General features: G+C 42.1%; 1 non-coding gene across 1 annotated transcript; it reads left to right on the forward strand.

The window, feature by feature from the left end:
• Window positions 1-2,121: 2,121 nt before the first annotated feature.
• Window positions 2,122-2,309, forward strand: LOC140287398 (U2 spliceosomal RNA). The gene has a single exon (XR_011911578.1). It is a non-coding gene; the product is annotated as a U2 spliceosomal RNA (small nuclear RNA).
• Window positions 2,310-12,753: the final 10,444 nt, after the last annotated feature.

Raw genomic sequence — 12,753 nt, forward strand, 5'->3', positions numbered from 1 at the left:
GTACTGGACTCCCCCGTGCACGGTTTCAGCTCCGACCCTGGACAGCGAAAAAAACGTTGAGATCTGGTTTGAGGACCCAATTGTTGAGAAAAGTCTCTCAATGAGACTCAGAGTTGCTGGAGTCAGTTAATGCAAAGGTTTAATCTTGCAGCAAGTTCAAGAATGTGTGTGTGTATGGGTGTATGTGTGCGAACGTGTGTGAGTTTGTGAGAGTTTAAAGAACCTGTTATCCACAGGCAGGTCTTAACTAGTATGGCACGGGTCCAGCCTGTCTCATCTTTTTTGGAAGGTCCAGCGCTCGGCCGTAACCCTTCTGTCTGTTTGGACTCTCACATAGTTAATCATAGAAAAACGAGAACAAAACTTTTTAGCCCCTTAAATTCATAAAACAGACATGGTGCAGTTATTTCCATTCTAGAAAATAAGAGTAATCACCACCATTTCTATAAATTCTGGATATTCTAACAATCTGAATCTTTTTTAAATGTTCGATGAAGCCCTTTGCTGTTCTGTTTAGAGACTCAGCTGATCATAAACCAAGTTTTGCTCTTGAACCAAGCTTCTAAACTCTTCACCTTTTTCATTTCTCAGTTAGTATTCACTTTAAAACTGATTAAAAGAAAAATTAAATGAATGCCTATCAACAAATGTGGGATCTAAACTCTAGTGCTTCCTCTAAAATAATTTCCTTTCTCAATTCAGAAATGTGTGTGTTTAAGTCACAACTCCCGTGACACCAAAACGGCTTTCTTTTCTCTCTTTTCTCTACACTCTGCACTGTGAGCACACACACCAAATCAGAAAGGCTTTTTTCTCTCTTTTCTACATTATGGACTGTGGGGACACAAAACCGCTCTCTCTTTTTTTTTTTTTGATTGTGTGCCAGGGCGTTGTCTCACGTATTAGATTATGCTTAAGATACGAATGGGTTTATCAGTCACATCAGAATCCATACATACTGATCCTCCCGTAATAAAATGGTCGGATCTTATCAAACACACTTTGTTTCTTGTGACAAGTCAGCGAAACAGCGTATACACGTCAAGACACTGAATCAAGTTTGCCACAAGAACTCATAAGTTTGGCAGTATTGCTCTGCCGTCAGCAATCATACACCCATTTTATTTTCATGAGACATGTGCAGGCACCTGTTCATCTACTGTTCTATCACTATGAATTAGTTTATCTATTATCAATAAGGATACTTCTACAACTACTATCAAAGATGTCCGGACTTCTTATGTTGTCAGTTGCTATATATGAATAAGTGGGTTGCTACTGAAAAGCATTAGGCATGTCACACAGCCCAAACATATAACATTTCAGGACACACCACACAGTTAACAACCACAGTGAAGCGTGTCAAAGCCCAAACATGTAACATTCAACAGGACACTTACACAACATATTCAAATCAAACAGTCAGACAACATACAAGAACATATACCCCAGCCGGCATTGCTCCCTGCCTATTTTCCTACAACTCACTATGTGTGCGCACACCTTTATTCACAAACTCTTCAACTTATACTCTTTTACCGAAGCTGCTACAGCTCGATTGGCCAAATACCCTTAGATCCTATTTCGGTGAATTTGACATCTGCCTTGCATTTAACAGATTAGCGGTTTAGCAGTTTTAATTTAGTTTGAGTGAAGGAATTCATTTTATAGCAAAATCCAAAATCGTAAAGAAGAAAGAAGAAAGTAAGCTTATTCTCGGATTCCTGAAACTTTAGATTTGCTCTTTCTTTTACTGCAAAGTACAACGTTGAGCAGCACTAATGAGTTGTTTCTATTTTTGGCAGGCTTTACCTTTGTGGATGAAGCCCTTTCTGTCTGTGCAAAAGAAATCTTGTTACTGTGCAGAGTGACTTCTCTGAGTAGAGTCGTCTTACTTGTTGCGACTGTGCCGATGTTCAAAGCTGGAGTGCAAAGTTGTTGCTTGAATGGTGCTCGCTGGAGCATGCGGTAGTGTAAAGTTATACCATTTAAAAGGGTTGAAGAGTGCTCAGTGCAGCGGGTGGGTGGAGGTGCAAAGTGACACTATGGCCATAAAAAGAACACCGCTACAAGTGCGCATTGTGCCAGGAAGGGCCCTCGGACGTGAACCAGTGGACAGATATCGCTTCTCGGCCTTTTGGCTAAGATCAAGTGTAGTATCTGTTTTTATCAGTTTAATATGTGATATGTCTATGCAAGGACTACATATTAAATGGATTTTTATAAATAGGATTTGAAAAAGGAACTTGCTCCGTTCACTCCAAGCATCGACCCGGTACTGCAGTGCCGCTGGGAACGGTGCGCTCTCCTCTGCTCTTGTGAAAAAGCAAACAGCGGAGCAGGATGGAAGTTTCTTTTAGTCTGCTGAGAAAAGAGAGTGAATGCGAAGTAGACTTTAACACGGCTCTGGGAGCGAGCCGAGTGCGGGCTAACCAGGAGAATTGCTTGAAAGAAACGCGAACCGAATGAGCGGTCAGAACAAAGCCTCAATACGGTGTTCCTGTGGTGTTTTTATAAAAAAAAAGGTGTGAATGCCCCATAGAAAACTAAAAGGTGGAGCGGAAGTGTTCGGCTGCAAGAAGGTGTGAATGTCCGACTATATTTGGTGAAAAGCAGGTGAAGCAAGGTCTGAATGCCCAACCTTACATCATCAAAAGCGAGATCAGAGGTTTTTGGCTGCAAGAAGGCGATAGTTTGCCAAAAGCGGGTAAGGTGCGAATGACCGACTAAATATCAACAAAAGTGAGGGCGGAGGTCTTCGGATGCAAGTGGGTGTGAATATCCCACCATACAAGTATGGTGGAGAGGAAGCTGTGAATGGCCGACCATAGTTTGCAAAAAGCGGGTGAGAAAAGGTGCGAATGTCCAACCATACATGATCAAAACAGGGAGCGGAGGTGTTTGGCTGCGACAAGGTGTGAATGTCCACCCATAATTAATGAAAAGCGGGCAACAAGTAGGTTCGAATGCCCAACCATACATCATCAAAAGCAGGAGTGGATGTGTTCGGCTACAAGAAGGTTTGTATGTCTGAGCATAGTTTGTAAAAAGCGGGTAAGAAAAGGTTCGAATGCCCGAACAAACACCATCAAAAGAGGGAGCGGAGGTGTTCCGCTGTAAGACTGTGTGAATGTCCGACCATATTTGGTAAAAAGTGGGTATGAAAAGGTTTGAATGCCCAAATTCGGCTGCAAAAAACTGTGTTCGGCTGCAAAAAGGTGTGAATGTTTGACTAAAGTTTGTAAAAAGCGGGTAAGACAAGGTGCGAATGCCTGACAATGTATGATCAAAAGCGGGAGCGGAGGTGTTCAGCTGCAAGAAGGTCTAAATGTCCATCATTAATTGCTAGAAAACATGAAAGAAAATTTTCGAAAATCAATCCGCACATGATCATAAGTGGGAGAGGAGGTGTTCAGCTGCAAGAAGGTGTGAATGTCCTACCATAATTGCTGAAAAATGTGTTAGAAACGGTAAGAATGCCGGACCATACATCATCAAAAGCTAGAGAGGTGGTGTTCGGCTGCAAGTAGGTGTGAATGTCTGACTAAAGTTCAAATATATTAACAAAAGCGGGAGGAGAGGTCTTCGGATGAGTGGTTGAGAATTTCCGACCATAATCTATAAAATGCGGTGAAAAAAAAGGTGTGATAGAAACCTAAAAGGTGGAGCGGAAGTGTTCGGCTGCAAGAAGGTGTGAATGTCCATCTATAGTTGGTGAAAAGCAGGAAAAGCAAGGTCTGAATGCCCAATCTTACATCATCAAAAGTGAGATCAGAGGTGTTTGGCGGCAAGAAAACGGGTAAGGTGTGAATGACCGACTAAATATCAACAAAAGTGGGGGCGGAGATCTTCGGATGCAAGTGGGTGTGAATATCCCACCATACAAGTATGGTGGAGAGGAAGCTGTGAATGACCGACCATAGTTTGCAAAAATAGGGTGAGAAAAGGTGCGAATGTCCAACCATACATGATCAAAACAGGGAGCGGAGGTGTTTGGCTGCGACAAGGTGTGAATGTCCACCCATAATTAATGAAAAGCGGGCAACAAGTAGGTTCGAATGCCCAACCATACATCAACAAAAGCAGGAGTGGATGTGTTTGGCTACAAGAAGGTTTGAATGTCCGAGCATAGTTTGTAAAAAGCGGGTAAGAAAAGGTGCGAATGCCCGACAAAGTATGATCAAAAGAGGGAGTGGAGGTTTTCGGCTACAAGGTTTGAATGTCCGACCATAGTTTGTAAAAAGCGGGTAAGAAAAGGTGCGAATGCCCGAATATATACCATCAAAAGAGGAAGCGGAGGTGTTCGGCTGCAAGAAGGTGTGAACATCCGACCAAAGTTTGTAAAAAGCAGTTAAGAAAAGGTTCGAATATCCAACCAAACATAATCAAAAGTGGGAGCAGAGCTGTTCGACTGCAAGTAGGTGTGAATGTCCACCAATAATTCCTGAAAAATGGGTAACAAAAGGTGCGAATGCCCAACCATACATCATCAAAAGAAGAAGTGGATGTGTTCTGCTACAAGAAGGTTTGAATGTCCGACCATAGTTTGTAAAAAGTGGGTAAGAAAAACTTCGAATGCCCGAACATACACCATCAAAAGAGGGAGCGGAGGTGTTCCGCTGTAAGATGCTGCGAATGTCCGACCATAGTTGGTAAAAAGCGGGTAAGAAAAGGTTAAAAAACCCGACTGTACACAATCAATAGCGGGAGCGGAGTTGTTCGGCTACAAGAAGGTGTGAAAGTCCGACCATGGTTTGTAAAACGCGGGTAAGACAAGGTGCGAATACCCGACAATGTATGATCAAAAGAGGGAGCGGAGTTGTTCGGCTGCAAGGTCTGAATTTCCAACCATAATTTGTAAACACCGTTGAAGAAATGCCTCGAAAGCCCGACTATACACCATCAAAAGCGGGAGCGGAGGTGTTCAGCTGCAAGAAGGTCTGAATGTCCACCAATAATTACTGAAAAATGGGTAAGAAAAGGTGTGAATGCCCAACTATACATCATCAAAAGCAGAAGTGGAAGTGTTCGGCCACAAGAAGGTTTGAATGTCCGACCATAGTTTGTAAAAGGCGGGTAAGAAAAGGTTCGAATGACCGAACATACACAATCAAAAGAGGGAGCGGAGGTGTTTCGCTGCAAGAAGGTGTGAATGTCCGACCATAGTTGGTAAAAAGCGGGTAAGAAAAGGTTAAAATACCCGACTCTACACAATCAATAGCGGGAGCGGAGTTGTTCGGCTAAAAGAAGGTGTGAAAGTCCGACCATGGTTTGTAAAAAGCGGGTAAGAAAAGGTTCGAATGCCAAAATATACACCATCAAAAGCGGAAGCCGAGGTGTTCAGCTGCAAGTAGGTGTGAATGTCAGATCATAATTTGCAAAAAGCTGATGAGAAAGGTGTGAATGACCGACAATACTTGCTGAAAAATGTGTTAGAAAAGGTAAGAATGCCGGACCAGTCATCATCAAAAGCAGGAGAAGAGGTGTTCGGCTGCAAGAAGCTGTGAATGTCCAGCCATAATTACTCAAAAATGGGTAAGAAAAGGTAGTATTGCCAGACCATAAATGATCAAAACAGGGAGCGGAGGTGTTCCGCTGTAAGAAGGTGTGAATGTCCGACCATAATTGGTAAAAAGCGGGTAAGAAAACGTTAAAATACCCGACTGTACACAATCAATAGCGGGAGCGGAGTTGTTTGGCTACTAAAAGGTGTGAAAGTCCGACCATGGTTTGTAAAAAGCGGGTAAGAAAAGGTGCGAATGCCGGACAATGTATGATCAAAAGAGGGAACGGAGGTTTTCGGCTGCAAGAAGGTCTAAATGTCCAACCATAATTTGTAAAAACCGGGGAAGAAAAGGCTCGAAAGCCCGACTATACACCATCAAAAGCGGGAGCAGAGGTGTTCAGCTGCAAGAAGGTCTCAATGTCCATCAATAATTTCTAGAAAACATGAAAGAAAATTTTTTGAATATCAAACCGCACACAATCATATGCGGGAGAGGAGGTGTTCAGCTACAAGAAGGTGTGAATGTCCACCCATAATTCCTGAAAAATGGATAAAAAAAGGTGCGAATGCCCAACCATACAACATCAAAAGCAGGTGTGAATGTCAGATCATAATTTAAAAACCTGATGATAAATGGTGAGAATGCCCGACTATACACCATCAAATGCGGGAGCGGAGGTGTTCAGCTGTGAGTAGATGTGAATGTCCGACCATACTTGCTGAAAAATATGACAAAGCAGTTTTCACTTGGTTTGAGTGAAGGAATTCATTTTATATCAAAATCCGAAATTGTGTAGAACTCGTGGAAATAAGTTTATTCTCGGATTCCTAAAGGTTTAGTGTTGTTCTTTGGTATAATGCAAAGTAATACTTTCTATTTTGTTGAAACCGATTCAGACATGGATAAATATGAAGGACAAAGCAGTTTTAACTTGGTTTGAGTGAAGGAATTCATTTTATATCAAAATCCTAAATTGTGTAGAACTGGTGAAAAGAAGCTTATTCTCGGATTACTAAAGGTTTAGTGTTGTTCTTTGGTATACTGCAAAGTAATACTTTCTTTTTTGTTGAAACCTATTCAGACATGGATAAATATTAAGGACAAAAGCAGTTTTAACTTGGTTTGATTGAAGGAATTCATTTTATATCAAAATCCGGAATTGTGTAGAACTCGTGAAAAGAAGCTTATTATCGGATTCATGAAAAAAATTAGTGTTGTTCTTTCCTATCCTGCAAAGTACTACGTTCTTTTTTGTTTAAAGCTATTCAGACATGGATAAATATGAAGGACAAAGCAGTTTTAACTTGGTTTGAGTGAAGGAATTCATTTTATATCAAAATCCGAAATTGTGTAGAACTCGTCAATCGACGCATATTCTCGGATTCCTGAAAAGGTTTAGAGTTGTTCTTTCCTATCCTGCAAAGCACATCGTTCTTTTTTTGTTTAAAGCTATTTAGACATGGATAAATATGAAGGACAAAGCAGTTTTAACTTGGTTTGAGTGAAGGAATTCATTTTATATCAAAATCCGAAATTGTGTAGAACTCGTGAAAATAAGATTATTCTCGGATTCCTAAAGGTTTAGTGTTGTTATTTCCTATCCTGCAAAGTACAACGTTCTTTTTTTCTTTAAAGCTATTATGACATGGATAAATATGAAGGACAAAGCAGTTTTAACTTGGTTTGAGTGATGGAATTCATTTTATATCAAAATCCAGAGTTGTGCATTATGGCAGCAGAATTGTAGTCTGCATACCTTTTATGCCAAACAGATTTGCCTTGCCAAGGGAAGTTTTATAAATGTTTATTGTTTATGTTTAAAATATATAAACTAGCAGAATAATTAATTCATCCGCCTGGTCCCTCCCACGCCGGAGAGGGCAGCCAGAGACTGGCTGCAATAGGCATCCCCGCAACCTGGGACCCAACACAGGGCAGGAGGGCCTTATGTCCACCAGGCTCAGGGCCTGCAGTCACCATATTCCGGGAGCTACTGTACCCACAGAAGGAACTGCTTTGTCCTTCATATTTATCCATGTCTAAATAGCTTTAAACAAAAAAAGAACGTTGTACTTTGCAGGATAGGAAAGAACAACTCTAAACCTTTTCAGGAATCCGAGAATAAGCGTCGATTGACGAGTTCTACACAATTTCGGATTTTGATATAAAATGAATTCCTTCACTCAAACCAAGTTAAAACTGCTTTGTCCTTCATATTCATCTATGTCTGAATCGGTTTCAACAAAATAGAAAGTATTACTTTGCAGTATACCAAAGAATAACATTAAACCTTTAGGAATCAAAGAATAAACTTATTTCCACGAGTTCTACACAATTTCGGATTTTGATATAAAATGAATTCCTTCACTAGAACCAAGTGAAAACTGCTTTGTCATATTTTTCAGCAGGTATGGTTGGACATTCACACCTACTCACAGCCGAACACCTCCGCTCCCGCATTTGATGGTGTATAGTCAGGCATTCTCACCATTTCTCATCAGGTTTTTGCAAATTATGATCTGACATTCACACCGGCTTTTGATGATGTATGGTTGGGCATTCGAACCTTTTCTTACCCGCTTTTTACAAACTATGCTCGGACATTCAAACCTTCTTGTAGCCGAACACATCCAGTCCTGCTTTTGATGATGTATGGTTGGGCATTCGAACCTTTTCTTACCCGCTTTTTACAAACTATGTTCGGACATTCAAACCTTCTTGTAGCCGAACACATCCAGTCCTGCTTTTGATGATGTATGTTGGGCATTCGCACCTTTTTTTTTTACCCATTTTTGAGGAATTATGGGTGGACATTCACACCTTGTTGCAGCTGAACACCTCCTCTCCCACTTATGATCATGTGCGGTTGGATATTCGAAAAATTTTTTTCATGTTTTCTAGCAATTATTGATGGACATTCAGACCTTCTTGCAGCTGAACCCCTCTGCACCCGCTTTTGATGGTGTATAGTCGGGCTTCCGAGCCTTTTCTTCCCCGGTTTTTACAAATTACGGTTGGACATTTAGACCTTCTTGCAGCCGAAAACCTCTGTTTCCTCTTTTGATCATACATTGTCCGGCATTCACACCTTTTCTTACCCGCTTTTTACAAACCATGGTCGGACTTTCACACCTTTTAGTAGCCAAACAACTCCGGTACCGCTATTGGTTGTGTACAGTCGGGTATTTTAACCTTTTCTTACCCGCTTTTTACCAATTATGGTCGGACATTCACACCTTCTTTCAGCGGAACACCTCCGCTCCCTGTTTTGATCATTTATGGTCTGGCAAAACTACCTTTTCTTACCCGTTTTTCAGTAATTATGGCTGGACATTCACAGCTTCTTGCAGCCGAACACCTCTTCTCCCGCTTTTGATGATGAATGGTCCGGCATTCTTACCTTTTCTAACACATTTTTCAGCAATTATTGTCGGTCATTCACACCTTTCTCATCAGCTTTTTGCAAATTATGATCTGACATTCACACGTACTTGCAGCCGAACACCTCGGCTTCCGCTTTTGATGGTGTATATTTTGGCATTCGAACCTTTTCTTACCCGCTTTTTACAAACCATGGTCGGACTTTCACACCTTCTTTTAGCCGAACAACTCCGCTCTCGCTATTGATTGTGTAGAGTCGGGTATTTTAACCTTTTCTTACCCGCTTTTTACAAACTATGGTCGGACATTCACACCTTCTTACAGCGGAACACCTCCGCTCCCTCTTTTGATGGTGTATGTTCTGGCATTCGAACTTTTTCTTACCCACTTTTTACAAACTATGCTCGGACATTCACACCTTCTTGCAGCGAAACACCTCCACTCCCTCTTTTGATTGTGTATGTTCGGGCATTCGAACCTTTTCTTACCCGCCTTTTACAAACTATGGTCGGACATTCAAACCTTCTTATGGCCGAACACATCCACTTCTGCTTTTGATGATGTATAGTTGGTCATTCACACCTTTTCTTACCCATTTTTCAGTAATTATTGATGGACATTCAGACCTTCTTGCAGCTGAACACCTCCGCTCCCGCTTTTGATGGTGTATAGTCGGGCTTTCGAGGCTTTTCTTCAACAGTGTTTACAAATTATGGTTGGAAATTCAGACCTTGCAGCCGAACACCTCCGCTCCCTCTTTTGATCATACATTGTCGGGCATTCGCACCTTGTCTTACCCGCGTTTTACAAACCATGGTCGGACTTTCACACCTTCTTGTAGCCGAACAACTCCGCTCCCGCTATTGATTGTGTACAGTCGGGTATTTTAACCTTTTCTTACCCGCTTTTTACCAATTATGGTCGGACATTCACACCGTCTTACAGCGGAACACCTCCGCTCCCTCTTTTGATGGTGTATGTTCGGGCATTCAAACTTTTTCTTACCCACTTTTTACAAACTATGGTCGGACATTCAAACCTTCTTGTAGCAGAACACCACCACTTCTTCTTTTGATGATGTATGGTTGGGCATTCGCACCTTTTCTTACCCATTTTTCAGGAATTATGGGTGGACATTCAAACCTACTTGCAGTCGAACAGCTCTGCTCCCACTTTTGATTATGTTTGGTTGGATATTCGAACCTTTTCTTAACTGCTTTTTACAAACTTTGGTCGGACGTTCACACCTTCTTGCAGCTGAACACCTCCGCTTCCGCTTTTGATGGTATATATTCGGGCATTCGAACCTTTTCTTACCCGCTTTTTACCAACTATGGTCGGACATTCACACCATCTTACAGCGGAACACCTCTTCTCCCGCTTTTGATGATGAATGGTCCGGCATTCTTACCTTTTCTAACACATTTTTCAGCAATTATTGTCGGTCATTCACACCTTTCTCATCAGCTTTTTGCAAATTATGATCTGACATTCACACCTACTTGCAGCCGAACACCTCGGATTCCGCTTTTGATGGTGTATATTTTGGCATTCGAACCTTTTCTTACCCGCTTTTTACAAACCATGGTCGGACTTTCACACCTTCTTTTAGCCGAACAACTCCGCTCCCGCTATTGATTGTGTAGAGTCGGGTATTTTAACCTTTTCTTACCCGCTTTTTACCAATTATGCTCGGACATTCACACCGTCTTACAGCGGAACACCTCCGCTCCCTCTTTTGATGGTGTATGTTCGGGCATTCGAACTTTTTCTTACCCACTTTTTACAAACTATGTTCGGACATTCAAACCTTCTTGTAGCAGAACACATCCATTTCTTCTTTTGATGATGTATGGTTGGATATTCGCACCTTTTCTTACCCATTTTTCAGGAATTATGGGTGGACATTCACACCTACTTGCAGTCGAACAGCTCTCCTCCCACTTTTGATTATGTTTGGTTGGATATTCGAACCTTTTCTTAACTGCTTTTTACAAACTGTGGTCGGACGTTCACACCTTCTTGCAGCCGAACACCTCCGCTTCCGCTTTTGATGGTATATATTCGGGCATTCGAACCTTTTCTTACCCGCTTTTTACCAACTATGGTCGGACATTCGCACCATCTTACAGCGAAACACCTCCGCTCCCTCTTTTGATGGTGTATGTTCGGGCATTCGCACCTTTTCTTACCCGCTTTTTACAAACTATGCTCGGACATTCAAACCTTCTTGTAGCCAAACACATCCACTCCTGCTTTTGTTGATGTATGTTTGGGCATTCGAACCTACTTGTTGCCCGCTTTTCATTAATTATGGGTGGACATTCACACCTTGTCGCAGCCAAACACCTCCGCTCCCTGTTTTGATCATGTATGGTTGGACATTCGCACCTTTTCTCACCCGCTTTTTGCAAACTATGGTCGGCCATTCACAGCTTCCTCTCCACCATACTTGTATGGTGGGATATTCACACCCACTTGCATCCGAAGACCTCCGCCCCCACTTTTGTTGATATTTAGTCGGTCATTCACACCTTACCCGTTTTCTTGCAGCCAAACACCTCTGATCTCGCTTTTGATGATGTAAGATTGGGCAATAAGACCTTGCTTTTCCTGCTTTTCACCAACTATAGACGGACATTCACACCTTCTTGCAGCCGAACACTTCCGCTCCACCTTTTAGGTTTCTATCACACCTTTTTTTTCACCGCATTTTATAGATTATAGTTGAAAATTCTCAACCACTCATCCGAAGACCTCTCCTCCCGCTTTTGTTAATATATTTCAACTTTAGTCAGACACTCACACCTACTTGCAACCGAACACCACCTCTCTAGCTTTTGATGATGTATGGTCCGGCATTCTTACCGTTTCTAACACATTTTTCAGCAATTATGGTAGGACATTCACACCTTCTTGCAGCTGAACACCTCCTCTCCCACCTATGATCATGTGCGGATTGATTTTCGAAAATTTTCTTTCATGTTTTCTAGCAATTAATGATGGACATTTAGACCTTCTTGCAGCTGAACACCTCTTCTTCCGCTTTTGATCATACATTGTCAGGCATTCGCACCTTGTCTTACCCGCTTTTTACAAACTTTAGTCAAACATTCACACCTTTTTGCAGCCGAACACAGTTTTTTGCAGCCGAATTTGGGCATTCGAACCTTTTCATACCCACTTTTTACCAAATATGGTCGGACATTCACACCGTCTTACAGCGGAACACCTCCGCTCCCTCTTTTGATGGTGTATGTTCGGGCATTCGAACCTTTTCTTACCCGCTTTTTACCAACTATGGTCGGACATTCGCACCATCTTACAGCGAAACACCTCCGCTCCCTCTTTTGATGGTGTATGTTCGGGCATTCGCACCTTTTCTTACCCGCTTTTTACAAACTATGCTCGGACATTCAAACCTTCTTGTAGCCAAACACATCCACTCCTGCTTTTGTTGATGTATGTTTGGGCATTCGAACCTACTTGTTGCCCGCTTTTCATTAATTATGGGTGGACATTCACACCTTGTCGCAGCCAAACACCTCCGCTCCCTGTTTTGATCATGTATGGTTGGACATTCGCACCTTTTCTCACCCGCTTTTTGCAAACTATGGTCGGCCATTCACAGCTTCCTCTCCACCATACTTGTATGGTGGGATATTCACACCCACTTGCATCCGAAGACCTCCGCCCCCACTTTTGTTGATATTTAGTCGGTCATTCACACCTTACCCGTTTTCTTGCAGCCAAACACCTCTGATCTCGCTTTTGATGATGTAAGATTGGGCAATAAGACCTTGCTTTTCCTGCTTTTCACCAACTATAGACGGACATTCACACCTTCTTGCAGCCGAACACTTCC

Source organism: Leuresthes tenuis, unplaced genomic scaffold (genome assembly GCF_036924035.1).
Source record: "Leuresthes tenuis unplaced genomic scaffold, fLeuTen1.0.hap1 SCAF_130, whole genome shotgun sequence".
Taxonomy (NCBI): domain Eukaryota; kingdom Metazoa; phylum Chordata; class Actinopteri; order Atheriniformes; family Atherinopsidae; genus Leuresthes; species Leuresthes tenuis.